General features: G+C 37.9%; 1 protein-coding gene and 1 long non-coding RNA gene across 2 annotated transcripts in view; one reads left to right on the top strand and one right to left on the bottom strand.

Moving 5' to 3' along the window:
* LOC309498167 (uncharacterized protein) overlaps positions 1-20,303 on the top strand; it is a 924,641-nt gene that overhangs the window by 195,633 nt on the left and 708,705 nt on the right. The gene's annotated exons all lie outside the window — the stretch shown is intronic.
* The window catches only part of LOC309503759, a 308,394-nt gene continuing 299,773 nt past the window's right edge, over positions 11,683-20,303 (bottom strand). Inside the window, exon 2 of the long non-coding RNA XR_014207847.1 lies at positions 11,683-11,855. This is a non-coding gene — a long non-coding RNA (uncharacterized lncRNA). The remainder of the gene's footprint in view (positions 11,856-20,303) is intronic.

The raw sequence follows: 20,303 nt of genomic DNA, 5'->3' as shown, positions 1-20,303 counted from the left end.
ATTTTGAAAATTTTGCTTTATGAATATGGAATTTACCTAATAAAATACATAATTTACAATATTACAAACATTTCTATCTTTACAATCAAAATAAGTAATAATCTGTTTCCCTTCAAGTGTGATTGTATGTGTTGTTTTAGATGCCATATCATTTTCAACATTTTTCCAGAATGTAATGCAATATGAACAACCATAAAAAAGATGAGTTACCGATTCTTGTTCTGTCTTACAAAAACTACAATAATTATCAACAGACGTGAATTTCGAGATAAATACATTTGTGGGATATATATTGTGCAATATTTTCAAATGTAATTCCCTAACTTTTTATTAGTACAGTTGCTGCTCATAATATCCATACCATTTATATAAAGAGTAAAATTTTAAAGTCTGGAACTCCATTTTGTTTTATATAAGCTTTTCATTAGTTCTAATATGCCATTAGGTATAGATTTGAAAACGGAGTTATATTCTTTGAACGTTATTGGGAATGCCTTCTCTCTAAGAAATGATTCATAGCTAAATAATTGGTTATTACAATCAAAAAGGTCTTTTAAAAATATAATATCTCTATCAATCCATTTCTGCAAATAAAGTGACTTGTTCCCTTTAGTAATGCATTCATTATTCCATAAAATGGACTTGTGTGGAGAGAAGTTGTGGGAATGACAAAGCTTCCAGGCCAAAAGAGCTTGTTGATAAAATTGGGATAGTTTTAACGGCAATCTTGTAATATTGTAATTACATTTCAATAAAAATGTTAAGCCTCCTACACTTTTAAAAATGTTGTTGGGAATATAATACCATAAGGACTCTGGTGCTCTCAAACATTCCTTCAACCATTTCACCTTAAAGGTGTAATTCAAGTCCAAAAAGTCCAAAAGTTCAAATCCTCCTTAGAACCAGAGAGCACTGCTTTTTTTAACATGATGGTGTCTGTTTTTCCACACAAAATTCGTAAATATGGTATTTATATCTTTACATGTTGTATCATGGACATTAAGAGATAGGCAAATAGATATTTGATAGACAAATCTTGAAATCCCTTCAGCTTTACTCAAAAGAATCCTTCCTAAAATAGAGATGAAGCCATAAATTCAGTATTGTTTTAGTTTCCTTCAATTTAGTTGTTGAAGTTCCTTGTGATCCTTGCAAATATGAATACCTAAATATTTGACACATTTCTTAACAGGTATATTAAACATTTGATCCTCTTCTGTCTGATACATTTAGATTTGTTAAGCGTTAAACCCGAGGCAGCTGAAAATTGGTCAATTATGGTTATAGCATTATCAATCTGATGCTTGTCACTCAAAAAAAAAAAAGAGCTGTATCATCCGCTAATTGAGTTACTCTAATTTCTTTACCAAAAATAGACAATCCTTTAATAATAGAACTATGTTTAATATGTAGTGACAATAATTCAACCACCAGCAGGAACAAAAGCGGTGAGATAGGGCAGCCCTGGCGAACTGATCTCAGGACAGGAAATCTGTTTGTGGTGTTTGGATATAGTATCACAGAACTAGCAATGTTTTTATAAAGCATTTCAACTGTAGATATAACATTTGGTCCGAAATTAAAAATCTGAAGTGTTTTAAGTAAAAAATAATGTTCTACCGTATCAAATGCTTTATAAAAATCAAGAAATACTATCAATGCATCAGTATTAATGTTATCAGAATAGTCCAGCAGGTCGAGAACAAGTCTTATAATTAGAGCTAATGTGACGGTTAGACATAAAACCTGTTTGTGTTTCACTTATTATCTCATGAAGACCTCTTTTTAACCGTTTAGCAAAAATTAATGATAACATTTTGTAGTCAATATTTAAGAGTGTAATAGGCCTCCAATTTTCTATCATTAAATGATCTTTATCAGGCTTAGGGAGAAGACATATTAAACCTTGCTTCATACTCGCGGACATTTCCTTTTTTAAAGTACATTCTTTAAATAAATCAAATAGAGGATTTTTAATAATTTCCCAAAAATGCAGATAAAATTCGACTGAAAGCCCATCATTACCTGGAGATTTCCCTTTTTTCATTGAGCTAACAGCCTCTGAGATTTCCACTTTAGTAACGGGACGATCGCAATCCATTTTAAATTGTTCAGATATAGTTGGTGAAATAAATACATTTAATATTAATATTTAATTTTAAATAAATTTATCAATTTATTTGATTCGATAAATCTATCACATTCATCCATTTGAATATTCGACTTGTATATATTGCTATAAAATGTACCAACATGTCTTGAAATGTCTAAAGGATTAGAAGTAATGTTATTATCAATTTTAAGAGTAGTTCAATTATTTCTCTTGCGATTTCGTTTCTCTAAAGCAAAGAAATAACTTGAATTTCTTTCCCCTTGTTCCAGCCATTTTGCTCGAGATCTTACAAAAGCCCCTTTAGCCATTTCAATATACATATTATCTATTTCCTCTTTTAATTGTTTCATTATTGTTTCTTCTTCCTCTGAAAGATTATCTTTATTCATTAAAATATTTAATTTATCCATAATATTTATTTCTTTAGATATATATTTTTTTGATTACTTTACTTCGATTAATTGCTATTTCTCTAATTTTAAATTTGAAAAATTCCCATTTTTGTATGTGATTCAATTCGTTATCATCAAATATGCTTTTTGCTGTTTTTTGGACTAAATCACAAAACTCATCATCTTTTAGTAAATTATTATTTAGTTTCCAATAACCACGTATATTACCCTTTTGTTGTTTTGTTCCTGCTAAATGGATTGAAATGAATTTATGATCAGAAAATGGAGCATAGCTATGTGATGATTCTGACACAAATTGCAGACAAGAGGGAGATATAAGCCATAGATCAATTCTAGACTGAATTCTCGCCAGTTGTTCACAAATATATGCAGTACTTTTGAATCTTGAATGTGGGATTAATCTCACAGGTACTCGATCTACAAGATCATCTGGAGCATCATTATAGTCACCTCCAATAATCAAATGTGCATCCTTATATTTGTTTTTAAAGGCTTCAAGTTTTACAGCAAGTTGTAAAAACATTGTTTTTGCTTGAGCTGTATTGTTATAGTTATATAAATTGCAAACTATCAAGAAGGAATTGTCTAATTTGAAAACCAAAATTATCCATCTACCCTCCTTTGAAGTCACTGATTCAATTATATCTCCTTTAAATGTATTAAGTAGAATGGCGACACCTGCTGATTGTTGAGAGGCTTGAGAGGCATGACAGAAATAACATATCTCACCCCACTGTGCTTTCCAAAACTTCACATCATTGTCCACCGAATGAGTCTCTTGTAAAAAAATCAAGTCAGCATTTTTTCGACGACTGAATAAAAAGATTGATTTCCTTTTGGTGCTATCACGAATACCCCTGACATTCAAAGATATTATTTTTAAAGAACTAAAATGGAAGTCTGTCATTATATAAACAAAAATAAAAAAAATAAAACACCTGAACTGGATGTCTGTTAAAGTTATAAGAACTCATTTAAGGAAAAATAATCTGAGTTAAGAAATATCAGAGATTAGTTTACCGCCAAGTAGAAAACTCTGAACCTGAGTACTTCAACCAACTCCTGAAATTCTTATTTCTCTCCTGATGGTCTCTCCTGATGGGTTAAATCCTCAGTCATCCGGAGATTCTTTCTCTTCATGACATCAGCGTTGAGGGAAGCTCTCCATAGTTTGAATCTGAAGGTACGCATGGTAAACTGAATGATGATTGGACGTGTGCTTTTATCTTCTCTCGGGCATCCAACCCTGTGCACAGTATCCACCATGAATCCAAGCTTGCTCTTTTCTTCTGGAATGATTTCTGCAATAATCTCCAGCACCTCCTTCCTCACATCCTCGTTACTGCTTTCTGTAAAATTCAGAAGACGAAGATTCCACCTCCTACTGTACCGCTCCGACTCTTCTTGTTTCTCCCTCAGGATTGTCATCTGGTCACTCATCTTCTTTACTGTGTCCTCAGTACCTTTCCACTGGATTTCTAGCCCTTTCACATTTTCTTGAACTCTAGCAATCTCGGCTGTATTTTTCATTACCATTTCTTCGAACTTCAAAAAACGGTCGTTTAAACCATTAATGGCTTTTAGGATGTCAGCATTTGAAACTGTTCCCTCTTCTGTGGTGCAGACCTTTTTGGGGTTTGGGCTTTTTGAGGGAGTATCAGGAACAGTGGCGTATCCAGGACATTTTTACTGGGGTGGCCAAGATGGGACACAAAACTAGAGTGGGGTGGCCATATATACTATAAAGTAATGTTATGTAAACCTTTAAACTCTTATGAAAAATAGAGGATTTTAATAATAGTAACAAAGTGCAAACTTTATTTTTAAATAATGGTACTATTTCATAAAATCTAAGATATAGTCACACAGGCCTATTTAGGAAATGTGTTTACTATAGTCTGTTATTAATTGCCATAGTGGGGGATATGATTTACTCAATTAACTTGGCCATTAACTTGTCCGAAAATGCATTTGTGTTTATCTGCAAAAAGGTTCACATACACTAGATTGCAGCCTAGGCTACTGTAAATGTAAATATAATGTTAGTGGTTTGTTTTTAAAGTCTACATTAGAGACCTGCGCGGGACGGATTTCTCACTTAATAATTCCTAAAAAGCTGACATCTCAGTTCATCGCCATCTCACAAATCTCTGTTATTATCAATGAAACTGGCAGCATAATTAATCTTTCATATTATCTACACTTTGTTTGATATAATAGATGATTTGCCAGTATGCAGAATTCAGCACTGAACAAAAAGTAAATTTTGAGTGGTGAGGGGATTCTATCTTAAATGCATCTGATTGGCCATTGCGTTCAAGAAATCAACACATATGTCTGTGATTGGTTACATTGTTCAACGCTGCAAACATGTTATAAATAGAGACTCTGGCATGTAAATCGTTTCTATTTTGTTTTAGTTGTTCTTGTTGCTTTTGTGCAACAGATGAATGACAATTTTTTCGTTTTTATTTGTTCAATTTATAGATAATTCTATTTTGCGGGAGTCCCGACTCCCGCGAATCGACACACGAGTGCATTACCGCCCGCGCCCGCACTCGGCCATCAGATCTATATTCCCGTGCCGCACTCTGTTGCGTTGGGTCCCGACCATACCTCTCAATCGACTGATTCCAGATTGTTGCAACTGTGTGACCGTCCTCTTGTTTCACGGACCAGCAGCAGCAGGTGCACCGTGCTGCGCGCGTGCTCTTATCTCATGGGTCATCTGACCTGCATGGCCAAACGTCCGCTGAGCAGAAATCAGCTCTCACAGTCTCAGTACGACCGTTACTGTGTTAGTTAAAAATGTGAAACTGGCCCTAAATCAGTTGATCAGCTGTCATCACTGATTGACAACATTTCTCGTTTCTTGTGTTCCACCCCAGGCCACCCCCTAGAATCGCCATTGATCAGGAAGAGGTGTACATAAACTGGGGAACGAATCTTCATTATCTATATCCATGATCAAGCCTTCCTTTCTCACCTTCTTAGCATCTCTCTTTGACATCTTAGCACACGTGTCCTAGCTATTAGCAAAACTCTGGTTTACGGTGCACAGCGCACGTGTCCTGGTTTAACACAACTTTGGCTAACAACGAACAGTTCGTTAGCTAATTGCTATCACAATATTTGACTGGCTAATGTCCTTTTAATCGAGCGAATAAACTTACTGGATGCAAAAGCAACATTCCACTCCTTCTTTTGTCAATGACAGTCTCAATAAGTTCTTTTAAATCATTGGTACTCGCTCAGAGTCTCGGAGCTCAGAATAAGACGTCTGCATAGGTCGCCATCTTGGACCAACCCCCCTGCCTGTAGTAGCTGCCTACTGTCTGCTCCGTCTGCTCGCGTCACATTTGAACTGAATTGAGTGCGAAAGAAATCAATCCCACAATGCAATGCCTTTACAGTCAGTATGATACTGTATTACGAATTTATCGGGATGAAAACAGAAATGTGCTGTATATTTGCAGCTGTTCTGTAAAAGATACAGCCTAATACTGTATTATGGAAATACAGTACAATTCAGTAAGAAATTTGCTGTAAATTTACAGTAAAGGGTTACAGTGTATGTTTACATACATTTATTAAATATGTGGAAAACAAATATGTATGTCACATATTTATACTTAATGTTGTCCATATATGCGAGAAACCAATACTATACTGTAATATATGCAGATATATGGTATCCTATATGGATGAACTCAAATATTTTCTTCACATGTTTGGACACATAAATGTTCATATATGTTGCAGGCATATATTGTGTTCTCAGATAAGTCAAATATATGTATAGATGTCATGCTATTTAAAATATAAGTACATATATGGCCATGTATTACATTTTTGTATGGGTAAAGCCAGTTTATTTTCACTGCCCAAGGATGAGCGTGTGAAGAATCAGTGGTTAAAGTTCATCTTTACCACGCTATCACAGCAGTATAATCCTAAACTATTGCTGTGTTCCCTTTATATTACTGACGACTGCTTCTCAAATCTCGGAGTTCAGTGCAGGATTCACAAACCACTTTTGCTCTTGAAAGATGGTGTTCAAAAAACGTAGTTTTGAGTTGCATATTGTGTAGGTCTCCTGCTATCTCACGTTATCACTGTCTTACTGACATACTTCTGCTAATCAATTGTGGACCACTATTACTTATAACTGTGTCTATTAATGCAGATTGTCTGTCATTCTCACTACTTTGAGGAAATATTTGTTTTACCAACGTTTATGTTACATCAGATCATTCACTCTTGAGCTCGGCTAATGTATACATTGTATACATGCACTGTTATTGATACAGTTTCCACGTGTTCACCGCAATATATTAGAAAAAATACTTGATAAATAAATTAGTACAAGTAAAGTAATCGGTTTGTTGATGGACATATAGTTGTTAATGCTGATGGTGAGGAATTACAGTTGCAACATCTCATACAATGTTCCTCAAACTGAGTAACGTTAGTGTATCAGTGAGAAACACTGAGTCCTGCTCGAGCCGTCCTTGCGATGGAGGTTCGGGTTGAATAACTAGTTCTTCCAGTGTTTCATCATCGGACTTGCGCTCGCATTGATATGGTCAAATCAATGTCATTGTCCGTTACTGTGTTTAGTTTACAGTGTAGAAAGCCTCAGGAGAGCTGACGTTGTTATGGCAATGGGAGTTTTTGTTTTCGACGCGCTGTACACGGTAGGCCAATCACAACAGACTGAGCTGTCTGGCCAATCAGAACAGAGTAGCTCACGGAAAGGAGGGATTTAGAGAGATTGATTCATCTGACGAGTCGTTTGAGAATCATTGAAAATGTGATGATGTGCAAATGTATATTATGAGGAAATTAAACTTTTTTTTTTTTTTTTTTTACCTTTGATGCATGTAAACCTGTTGTAGGAGACTCTACAACAACATTAGGAAACTTTAAAATAGCATAATAGGGGCCCTTTAAACACAACTCATCCCAAGTTAGTGTGCCATCCCAGCACCAGAACTGAGCGTCACACTGATTCGAAGCTGCTCTAGACTATAGCAGTGTGTAAAAGAAATGCCTTATATTATTAATATTATTAATATTGCCTTGACAATATTTGTGCATTTTAATGTTTTCATACAGGAAACGTTGTATGTTTTAGATGCCGTCAGTAAAATAGATATTCCACATTTCAATGTTTCTGCAAACTTAGAAATGCAAGTGTGCTAGAAACTCACTTATAAGTTATAACATGAATATCTATGAATGAATAAAGCATCAAATAGATTTATTTTTGGTCAATGGCGATAGTTAGTGATGTAGTACCGGACTCGAGTCCGGACTCAAGACCGATTTCTGCTTTCTCGGACTCGTCTCGGACTCGACCCTTCAAAGACTCGGTCTTGACTCGGACTCGACCCTTCAAAGACTCGGTCTTGACTCGGACTCGGCATAGGCGGTCTCGTCCCCATCACTAGTCCACTAGAATACATACCACTAGAAAATTTTTATTTGCTCTGCATGTCCTAACTATGATTAAAAAAGTCAGGGTGGGCTTAACATGTTGATGACAGAGCAGCACTGTTAAAGCAGTTTAGAAAAATAGGCAGAGGGCTTAATTTGAGCCGGAACATGTTCCGTCACCTCCGACGTTGGATCCGGAACCTTTTTTATTGGATCCGGCACCTCCTGTGTCACTATGGAAAAGTAATTGCCTAAATGAAAAAAATAAAATTACTGTTTGTGTAGTGTTCAATGTTGTTATTTGTCTGGTTAGTCTTTATTCGCCATTGAAGTTGCGATCAAGCTGTCGCAAGCTAAAGCTGTCATCAACATGTTAAGCCCACCCTGACTTTTTTAATCATAGTTAGGACATGCAGAGCAAATAAAAAGTTCTACAAAAATCTTGTATTTTCATTACATTGAATTGTTATTTCGACATAATATCTTGTTATTTCGATATAATAAGGGGACGTTCTAATTTGCATTAAGCCACATTAAGCGTTCTTATAATGGTTTTCTATGGGAGGAAAATGCTTAACGTGTAATTGTGTTCATATTCTGGGCTCATCTGATTTTTTGTACATAGCATAGCCTACTTTGTTATGAATTTAGTATCATAATGATTAATAAATGCACGCACAATTATCCGTGAACTTGATTTGAACAAATGCCTTTCAACTTGTGTGTGCAAAATCCAGAATTAAATGAATGTGCAGCAATTTGTACAAATAGAGAGTCTGTAGGCGTACTATACTGTTGTAGCCATTAAATAAGCACGTTTCATATTTGTTAAAATATTATAATGTTATTTCTTTTCCATTTATGTTGATTATGAAAAGTGAACAGCACGAGTAAGATAGGATGCGCAATATGAGACATGGAGTGGGCCAGACATGATTTTGACCACTTCATTAAGTTTTGTTTTGTAAAAAGCCTTTCTTTAAAGTGAATTTCGTTTTGTATAAATTGTATCTTAATTTTAATCAATTTTTCATCAACCAATTGCCTGGATTTAATGAATAAGAAGCAAATATAACAGACAATATAATCATGGAGGCGTCCGCGCGGTGTCTTGCATTGCACGTTAACTGGAGCGCATATCTCATCCTAACTTAACGAAACTCAGTGTATGCCTCACACAGACATGAGAAATACATCAAATACACAAAGCTTGAAATGTCTTTAAATTAAATAATTCAAAACGAAAAAAGAAAAAGGCTACTCTCTGATTATGTAATCCATTATGTGCATTTCTCTCTATAGGCGCGTTCACTATGGATAGCCTATGGCGATCGTCAACTTCATCTTTACAGCCGACACTGTCAGAAAACACTAGTTTATTAATAAAAATCATGTACGCGTCACTGGATTTACAAATGTACATCTTGCTTGTTGCACGCACACATATTATTTCGAAATAACGAGATATTATGTTGAAATAACATTATTAGTAATAATAATAGCCTACATCTTTTAATAATAATTCATAATTCATAATAATTTAATAATCATAATTGAATATTAAATATTTAGTGGCCAAGTTTTGCTCAGCTCCCCCTGTCAATGATCTAGCACCTCCTCAGCACATGCGTTAAAAATTCTCTGGCGCCGCCCCTGCAGAGAAGCTACGCAAGTAATTTATTTATTTTTGTTCCGTTACCTCCAACCCCCGTTTTGAGTCGCTCGGACTCGACTGAATTTGAAAACTAACGGACTCGGTCTCGACTCGGACTCGACCCTTCAAAGACTCGGTCTTGACTCGGACTCGACTAAATTTGAAAACCAACGGACTCGGTCTCGACTCGGACTCGACCCTTCAAAGACTTGGTCTCGACTCGGACTCGACCCTTCAAAGACTCGGTCTTGACTCGGACTCGGCATAGGCGGTCTCGTCCCCATCACTAGCTATAGTCATTCTCCTCCTGAAACCTTGAGATTGAAGTAAGATGATAATGATGACAGACATATTCATAATTGATGTGATATAAAGCTCAAGTATTATGTGATGTATTATGTGATGATGGTGTTGTATATATGTGGCATTATGTGTTGAACTGAAATAACAGACGTGATCCACAGATCCAGGAGAAACTGAAGTCAGTGTGACTGCTGTATCATTATACAGAGGTACGACACGTTCATTTATACTGACAGCTTTATAACATTAAACTATCAGTCAGTCTGTAAAAGCTTCATCAATAACTGTTGATAGTTGAATACCCTTGACTTCAGTCATGTACAGTTTCTCTTCTTCCTCTCATGTTTCCTGCAGTGATTGTGATTATTGTTGAGATCGCAGTGTTTGCTGCTCCTACTGTGATTCTTCTTCAGATCATCTGTGCAAGAAGAGCTGGTGAGTTTTGAGCCGCACACAATCTGATGATTCACACTCATCTGATCTGGAACAATCTGCAATCATGATAAAAACTCATACGAGAGGTCAGTCAATGCTTTTATTTTGCAGGGAGGAAGGACTCGAAGCACCCAGAGGAAATAGAGATGCCTGCAATATAACAATAAAGTACTGGTGAGTTTTGAGCAAATCTGCAACAATATTTAAAATAGCAAAAACTTACAGAGGATTGTTTATCGTTTTATTTTCTTCTTCTCAGAAAACAAAGAAAAAACTCTGATCACCCTGAAGAAATAGTGACACCAAGTTTAGATTAAAATGTGTTTTTTTGTGTGTTTTTTTACAACTAAAAGGCCAGATTTATCTTCATTTACATCCCAGTCAACACGTTGATCTCACAGTGATCTCTCCATATGATCACAATGTGAGTCACAAGTGTAACCTCACAGTGCACTCACTGTGTGCTCATATTATGGCCACAATGTGAGGTCACCCCAGCTAGAAATGTTATTGGACATGAACTTCATCGTTTAGACGTCAAATTTTTGTTGCAAATGAAAATTGGGTTGATGTGTTAGGCCGGCTACACACTGCCTTCGTGACACGCACGTCTCAGGTGCGGAAGTGCTGAAGAAAACGTGTGCATGCTAGAAATAGAACCGACGGCTATTTTTCACGCGACCAAAAAAAAATCGATTTATCGATTTTCAAATATTGAAATATTCTGTAGCCTATTTTGCCGTCAAAACTGCCGACGTTGTCTTTGCTGTATCGTCACCTAGCAGCAGCAGCGCCGCGTCAGACACGTTTCTGGTGTGCAAAGACATAGAAAACGCCACGCTCACATAACAGAAACGCCACGTGTGTAGCCAGTGTGTAGCCAGTGTGTCGCCGGCCTAATCATTTGATGTCAGGCTCCAACTTCATTAAACAACTCCACAAACAGCATTACCAGCTTCACTTATTACTAACCAAATTTACTTTATTTCTGTCATATGTGTGGAAAAGTTCTTATTGAGATTAACAGAATTAACAGGTTTAGATGTTGATGATTTATTAATAATAATAGTTGATAATAATGGTTTGATGTCATCATTATGGTGATCAGTGTTTGCTTTAGTTGGTCAGTTTGACTCTTGATGTTTTAATGTTAGTTTTTCTCTGGCTGCTGGAACTGTGTGTTATGGCAAGAACAGTTACAGAAAATGTGATCAGATGATGTCATCTATTAACAGTCACATTATCTATCTATAAACTGTCATGTGTGTTATTAATTTCATATAATAGATTATAGTAATGTTTCTACAGTATGACATCCAAAAGTGTTTTAATAAAATAAACTGTATAATTACCAGCTGCAATTATAACTGTATAAGTTCCAGCATAGGTGCCTTCTGCTCTGGCATCGTCTGGTCTGTCGAATGTGTTAATTATGTATATGGTGTCGAGTGCAAGGCGTGCACTATACTTTTTTTCTTTTTGCATCCTTTTCCTTCATCTGAAAAAAAACAAAAAACAAATTAGCTTTAATGCAGTGCACATATACAGACAGCCTACACAATCATGTGAATGTCTCTAATTGTCCATTAGGCAAAAATAAAAGCAAATGTGATCTTCTGGATCATAACAATCTGTGATGCTTGTGTCTCTTGTGTATGGATACATCCAGAAAAAGATTTTCATGGAGTTGTGAAATGTTGAGCTTTTAGGGTTTGGAGCTGTTATCCGTCCGACTGGCAGGAGTGTGTAGTGGGTGTGGCCAAACTATTGCATATCACTATCACATGCATTCAAAACTTTTCAAGCAAAGGTTTTAGCCAGGAATGGGTAAACTCTGTCCTGGAGGGCCACTGTCCTGCAGAGTTTATCTCCAACCCTGATAAACTCTCCTGCCTGTATCTTTCTAGTAATCCTGGAGACATTGATTAGCTGTGTTTGATGAGGGTCCCAGATAGTAAGCAACCATCAAAACAATGTTAAATCAGCGTTAATGTGTCAATGTTAACTGCACTGAATCAACATCACTTTTGCACTCGCAATTAATGTGTGAACTCGTGAATAAAGTCTATAGTCTAAATATAAAGTCTAAATATAACTGAATTTAGTCTGACTGCAACGCTATAGCCTACCTAATGCAGCGACCCATGTGGCGTTTCATGATGGATCGAGGTCGTTCCTTAACTTCCTTTTCTACGTGCAATTAACACAAGCTCTAAGCGCGTGCGAGTAAGCGCCTATAGCAGGCGTCCTCAACTCTGGACCGCGAGATCCACTGGACTGGCTCACACAGACTGGTTTATCATCACACATATTATCTTTAATATTTTAATAAAGATTTGATAGATTTGTCAGTCTATGACATTTTGATACATGTCTTGTACAGTTTGTAGTCAGAATCAGAATGTAAATTGATCCACTGAAGGCAAGTGTAAATGAGAACCCAAGTGCAGTTTATCATAAACAAAACCAAGCATGAAACAAAAACATGGCATGGCATGAAAACTCAAAAACAAGACTTTCTTCTAAAGTCCACGATCATCTCCACTGTTTTGAGTGTGTTAAGCTCAAGGTTGTTATAACTGCACCAGACAGCCAGCTGTTCAACCTCCAGTCTGTAAGCAGACTCATCACCATCCTGGATGAGGCCGATAAGTGTGGTGTTGCCTGCTAACTTCAGGAGTTTGACAGAGGGGTATTTTGCGGTGCAGTCGTTGGTGTACAGGGAGAAGAGCAGTGGGGAGAGAACGCACCCCTGGGGGGCGCCAGTGCTGATTATGAAGGTGTGGATGAGAATTTTCCTAGCCTCACTAACTGTTGCCTGTCTGTCAGGAAGTTGGTGATCCACTGACAGATGGAGGCGGGCACAGGGAGCTGGGTTAGTTTGGACAGGAGGATGTTTAGTATGATGGTGTTGAAGGCCGAGCTGAAGTCCACAAACAGGATCCTCACATAAGTCCCTGGTTTGTCCAGATGTTGTAGGATATAATTCAGTCCCAAGTTGTGACCAAAACACTGCAGTCGTGTCCAGTCATTTATGGACGTGGCCTTTACAATGTTGGCTCCATTGTCTATAGTTATGCAAACAAGATTTTCCTCCTCCAATTTCCAGTTTATGAGAGCATTCTTTAATCCCTGTGCCAGTGCTTCGCCAGTGTGGTCCTCAGGAAAAAAAAACAATCTGTTGGCACCGACTTTTCAACTCAAAATCAACTCAAAATGAAATTAATCGTTATGCTCATGTTTAACTTTGCTCTGCTGGACCATACATCTGAAGTTGCGGCAAAATAATGTACATCTCGCAGTTCCGTTTCAATTGCTCCACGACACTTGTTGCACAGAGCAGGTATTGCAGCATGTGAAAAATAATTACGAGAGGGCATGCAATAGCGCTTATCAAGGGTTTTAATCATTTTTTTAAAGCCATCTTTTTCAACAGTGGTCACGGGAGCCATATCTTTTGCCAGGTGAAATGCTATTGCATCTGTAATTTCTTTGAGCCTGAGGGAGTTTGATGGGTTGGGGTGCTGTGTTGAATTGTGTTGCTTTTCTAGACGTTTGTTTCGTCTGGCCGCTGGTACTTTGTGATTGAGCAGTTTTGTTTTTAATCATCTCATTTCCGGAGATTAATGCATCTAGCACAAGCACATCTGGCTCTCGCAATACCCAATGAGACGTCAAGGCGTCATCACGCCCGCTGTGAGTTATGGCGCATTATCTCGTTGAATATCATTGGCAGAATCGTAGAAATGCAAGATTAAGATCGCGTGGGGGGTTGAATCGAAATTGCGATCTTTTAACAGGGTATCTGCACATTTTTTAACAGCAAATTTAATAACTTTTAAGACCCTTTTAAGTCCTCTAAAAGGAAAATGTAAGACTTTACCACAACAAAAAAAACAGGAAAATGTTCAGCGCGACAACACAGAATGAAGTGGCGAAGCATTAGCGTGGCACAGCTCACCAGAGCCACGCTCAAGACAGGTCACAGGGACGCAAAAACTTTTATACCAAGTGCTGATTCACCTTACAACCCTGACATGGTTGACTATGTATAAACTATCAGCCTTTAAGGTACTTCAGGTCATTTCTAAATTCTGGCCCCTCATAGCAGTTTGAAAAAGACATGGAAGACAGCCCCAGGACATTACAAAAGCCCACAAATACACAAAAGTTAAAGTATTCATCACACTTTCTATAAATTATGGGTAAATGTGGCTGCCAAATAGCCTTGAGGTGAGTTTGGGGGTTCTCCCCCAAGAAAATGTTGTTCAGGGTCTGATTAGTGTTTTCCATGTCATTTCAGACACAGATAAATGCAAGCACATTCAATAATCTATGCATAGACCTAATGAATGAAGATCCAGTCAGACAACTGTAGGAAAGATCAGGATCAGACATTTATTTAAAAGTGCTTTGTTCAGCTACTACTTTCAGTGCTGTGAAGACGTCAAACTTCCAATATGGTCAACAATGGGATTAATGCCAACCTGGCAATCCAAAGAAGATATACATGTATAACAGTATACAAACAGCATAGCATGAGTCATGCTTATGGAGTTGAATCCCCCCAAACTGTTCTCCATGTTTCAGTTGTAGGAGATCCATGAATTTCCAATTTATTGCGGGTCCATCCACTGACACAGAAAGCATGTTCCTTAAATTAATTTCCTTGGTGCCCTCCTGAAATTATAAAAAAAATAAAATCAAAACAAAGTCCACCTCAAGAATGATAACGTTTTCATTCATGTTCACTCAGATTAGATGGTTTGTCTAAAGTAGTGATTCTCAAACTGTGGTCTGGGGACCACTGGTGGTATGCCAGATTACCAAAGAGGTCTGTGAGCAAAAGTCATCAACAAAAATGTGATGACTGACATGGACTGTGACACTGTTGATCATTTCCAATTCACTTCTCATGACTTGTTTTCTAATCATGCACATTATTAGCATGTGAAGTTAGCCATGGTTTCAGAAGACTAAAATGGCCTTTATTTTTACATGCATAGGGATGATCATTAAGCCAAATATGTCAAGATTGTCTTTTTTTTTATTGGTTAAGTGGTCCTTGGTTTGAAAAAAAGTTTGAGAAACACATCTTAAGCCATAATAGTGAATGCGCGGAAATTGGGCCTATGTGATATGGTTCAGTGTCAAAATTGTTAACCGAAAATTAAGAAGCACAAAACAGATATTTGGAGTCTAATTATGAAATGGCCTACATTATTTAATTCAATTCAATTTTACTTTTCACATAAAAAATATGCAAGAAGCATAATGCATATTGAATGCTTTATACAATAAAGTTATTTACAGCACTACCTTCCATTCAGAATGCAGTAGGCCTATGCCTAGATGTCACCCACCCATTGGCTGGGACAATATATCGATGCATCGTGAATCGAGAAATTATTCTGGATCGATTCCAATTTTTCTGAATGCATCGCGATTCTCTCTAGAATCGATTCTGAGTTTAGTTTTTAACAGCAGATGGCACTGCGTGCTTTAGATGCCTTACACACACCACTTGAACCTACTATAAAATAATAATTCATAAAGTTTGAAAAGGTTGAAGCGAAGTACAAGGATGTTTGCAGTGGGCTGTTTACATTAATCTCGCGTCATAAAAGCATTATATCAAGTACATTCTCAGACTCAGCCGAACGCACGAGCGCTCTTCTTCGTGAGCATTTGAGTGTGCGGTTAAAAACTAGCCCAATAGAGCGCCATCTGCAAAAACTAAGCTCAAAATCAATTCGCAATGCATTCGGAAAAAAATGGAATCAATCCAAGAATCGCGATGCATCGATATATTGTCCCAAATATTCATTAGGAAATAACATGAAAACACACAAAGCATTTTAACATATTCAAAGCATTTTAAATGTTACTTTGAGAGTCAAGTCAAGTCAAGTCAAGTTTATTTGTATAGCGCTTTTCACAATACAGATTGTATCAAAGCAGCTTCACAGTATTAAATTTAAATAATACAACAAAGTTTATTTCAAGAGGAATTTATTGATTGATAAAATTAAATTAAATATCCCCAAAATATCCCCAGATATTTTGTTTATATCAAGTACATTCTCAGACTCAGCCGAACGCACAAGCGCTCTTCTTCGTGAGCATTTGAGTGTGCGGTTAAAAACTAGCCCAATAGAGCGCCATCTGCAAAAACTAAGCTCAGAATCAATTCGCAATGCATTCGGAAAAAAATGGAATCAATCCAAGAATCGCGATGCATCGATATATTGTCCCAAATATTCATTAGGAAATAACATGAAAACACACAAAGCATTTTAACATATTCAAAGCATTTTAAATGTTACTTTGAGAGTCTTACCTTAAAATGCTCCAGCAAGTCTTCTGCCGTTGAGTGGTCCAAAAACTGAGAACCAAGATAGCGAGACCTGACAATCGGGGTGCCGGTCTCGTCGGTTGACCAATGTCTGATGTGCAAGTCCAACTGTTTAGTTTTCGTTGTTGTGTTCATGGACTCATCAAACATTATGATGAAAGCGTCCTTGTTTGCCCGTGAAATTAGTTCCTTCTTTAGGTATGGGGCAACACCAAATCGTGCTAAGTATGCGGTTTTGTCCCTTCCACATATGAACGTACTCGCACACTCTGAGTCAGGGAACATTGCTTGAAAAACTAGGTGGATGTCCTCATTTGAGGTGTACGAGTGGTGGCGGCTTACGGTTTGAAATAACGTTGCCCACGTTATTTCGGCCTTAAGTGTAGCTACATTGGCTGTGGTGGTGAACCATCAACGCAATGCATTCATCAATCACTTGTGCTTTGGGGTGCTAATACAATACTAAATCAGATATGTACAATAACATTACGATGTCCAGCAATCGATTTAAATAGTACATTGGGTTTGATTTGTCGTTCAATGAGATCTAATATATGTTGTTACTGTAGAGAAATTTCGCCTGAATAAATACATAGATCCGACTATGTAAAATGTGTACTTTAATGGTCCAGTGGTAGAACTTTTGCCAAGCGTGTCAGAGGTTACGGGTTCTAATCCGCATTCGTATGTTTAAAAAAATAATAATAATCAAAACCGAATATGTTCATCACTGGTTGTATATTATAAGCACGGACACATTTGTGTGCATTTTGTTTCGTGATTTCACCAGAACGAATAGAGAGTCTCCGCTGGGGTGTGAACCTACACTGGTTCAATTACGATTATCATGTCATCGATTCAGTTCAATTCGATATCACGATGCACTGCATCCTCAATTAATACAATTAATACATTTAATTAATCAATACAATTAATCAGTGTATTATGTTACCATTAAAGATGCACGCATCAACCATCGCCGAATCTACTGTTTAAGGTGACGATCATCCATTTATAATCACACGTAACAACACAGAATAATTGTAATTTGACCATCGGGTGCGGATACTTAAATCAGAGAAAATTATTGGGGCGGGTGGATGATTTGTTTTTGGCTGTGGATTCGGCGTTGGAGCTCATCCGCTTTACTCTAAATCAGTCAGACTCTGCCAGGCGTTAACAGCTCGGGGTGAAAACGGCTAACGTGGTTTATCAAGTTAGTGGTATTACCTCCAGCATATTATATTTGTGCGTGACATCAGAAAAGCGTCAGTACATTATAATCGGTTATGGTCTATTACTGAACCGATACAGAATCGTCCTCGTCTGCATCGCGATGCATCGTAGAAACGATTAATTTCGACACCCCTAGTCTCCGCAACGGCGTTAAGCGATAGATTGAAGCGTGGGTCCGTGTGAAGACTGTGCGCGAGCCACAAGAGAACACACTGTATCCGCTCCACTGATATCAGTGACAACAAGCACTTTGATCACTTGATTTCAAAAGCAACACATTTTAGCGCTAGATCGCCTCTTATTTAACAGACAAACTAAATGAATGCTCTGCTAGTTAACTGGAGATGTTTTATTTATTTGTATTGGTAGATACAAATTTTAAAAAGTGGTGGGGACAAAATGGACCCTGGCAAAAAGTGGTGTGGACATGTCCAACCCGTCCCACCCGCCCCACCCGCAAATTACGCCTATGCCTCCACCGAAGACCATTTTTGACCCAGGAAAAACCCTGGTATGGTAGTTTTGAGATTGTTGTTTTGTGAAGTTGTTACATGGTATTTTAGCATGCTCTCTAAATTCATGACTTTTATCACACACAAAAATAAATCACTTGCTGATTCACTTCTCCCAGCCTAGATTTCGGCCCAAAATTGCAGATTGCATTAAATAATTGTTTTAACTAATTGTATATCAAGTGAGGGTTAGGAATTGTCGGGAACCAGTATTGTACAATTTTAGAAAATCATTTTAGGGACAAACCACATAAACCTGAAAAATGTTTATAGAGTAAATACATTTCTCTAAACTGTATAATTATTGAAAAATTAATTTTTCAGTAATTCAGTGACCCATTACCAATTATTCCTCTATTATACTATGCAGTGGCATTCAGCTACGCTGTACTATTTATTTTCCCATGCAGGAAAGTTGAGATGTGCATTCCCTGATTTGGACTTGGTATGTGGTATGTGTTGTGAATAAATGTTAAAATGTAATACAACAAGTGTATTTGATGTCACATAACATGACTGACTGTAGCAATTTACCTTGTATATCAACATGTCACCACTAAAGCCTCATCTTGCATGTGTACTATATTTACATTTACATTTAGTCATTTAGCAGACGCTTTTGTCCAAAGCGACTTACAAATTGGGACTAAATTAAGCAAGTCATCGTGAAGGGCCAAAAAACTACGCAAGAAGTGCTCGATCATCCATTTATAATCACACGTATATAATCACATTTATAATCACAAGTATATATACTATATCTTCAGAGTATGACTAGTATGCAAGTCATATCACAGGTTTATCATGGAGAAACAACTTTTCTAGCAGGAATACTTTAGAATGTTGGGGTTTCAGCCAGAACTGCAGGGGGCGCAATGCAGCAGAGCCAGCAGACGGACTGTCGATGTCGAGGCCTCCTTTGAAGGTTCTGAGAGGGCGACGGGCCCCTACTCTGAACGAAGTCAAAAGCCGTTGAATGTTCTGAGCGCGCTCGGGTCTCAGCCAAACCTTTAGCCAAAGTCTTACTGCACCCAAGAAGAGATTCTCTGACTGGGGAGCAGTGAGCTCTTGGTCACGTTGATTCTGAGTCCTAGGCATTCCAAATGGCTGAGGAGCACAGATCTGAGAGAGTTTAATTCTGCCTCTGACTGGGCCAGAATGAGCCAGTCATCGAGGTAGTTGAGGATGTGCATTACCTTGTGTCTCAGGGCAAAAACACTGCACTTCTTAAACGTGCGTGGTTCCAGAGACAGTCCAATGGTAGGACTGTATACTGGTATGCAACCCCTTCGAATGCAAACCTCAAGAACGGTTTATGAAGGGGGGGCAATCTGGATATGAAAGTATGCATCTTTCAGATCCACTGAGAAAAAACAAGCCCCTGGGCATACTAGCATGAGGATTCGTTTCAAAGTTAGCATCTTGAACAGCCATTTCGTGAGGGCGTAGTTCAGATGTCTGAGGTCTGGGATTGGCCTGATGCCGCCATCCTTCTTGGGAACGAGGAAGTAACAGCCATAGAAGCCTGACAGCATTTTCGCCAGTAAGCTCAGTACTTCAGTGCGGAGGACGTGAGCCACGTTGCTCTTCACTGAAGCATTGACTTTACCCGCAAAGCGGGGTGGTCTGTGAGTGAATTGGAGCGAGTAACCTCATGTCATCATGTCCAAAACCCATTTTGACACACCGGAGATAGCTTTCCAAGCCTCGGCCCGGGTGGCTAAGGGCTGAATTAGTTCAGACGGCAGCTCGCCACGCTGGATTGGGGACTGGTGTTCATAGAAGTAGTGTTTGGCTGGGCGGAGGCGCGGCTTACGGCTTACGGCTTTGCTTGGGGCCTGGG

The sequence above is a fragment of the Leuciscus leuciscus genome (genome assembly GCF_965113295.1).
Source record: "Leuciscus leuciscus genome assembly, chromosome: 1".
Classification (NCBI taxonomy): Eukaryota; Metazoa; Chordata; class Actinopteri; order Cypriniformes; family Leuciscidae; genus Leuciscus; species Leuciscus leuciscus.
This window is presented reverse-complemented; position numbering and strand designations above follow the sequence as displayed.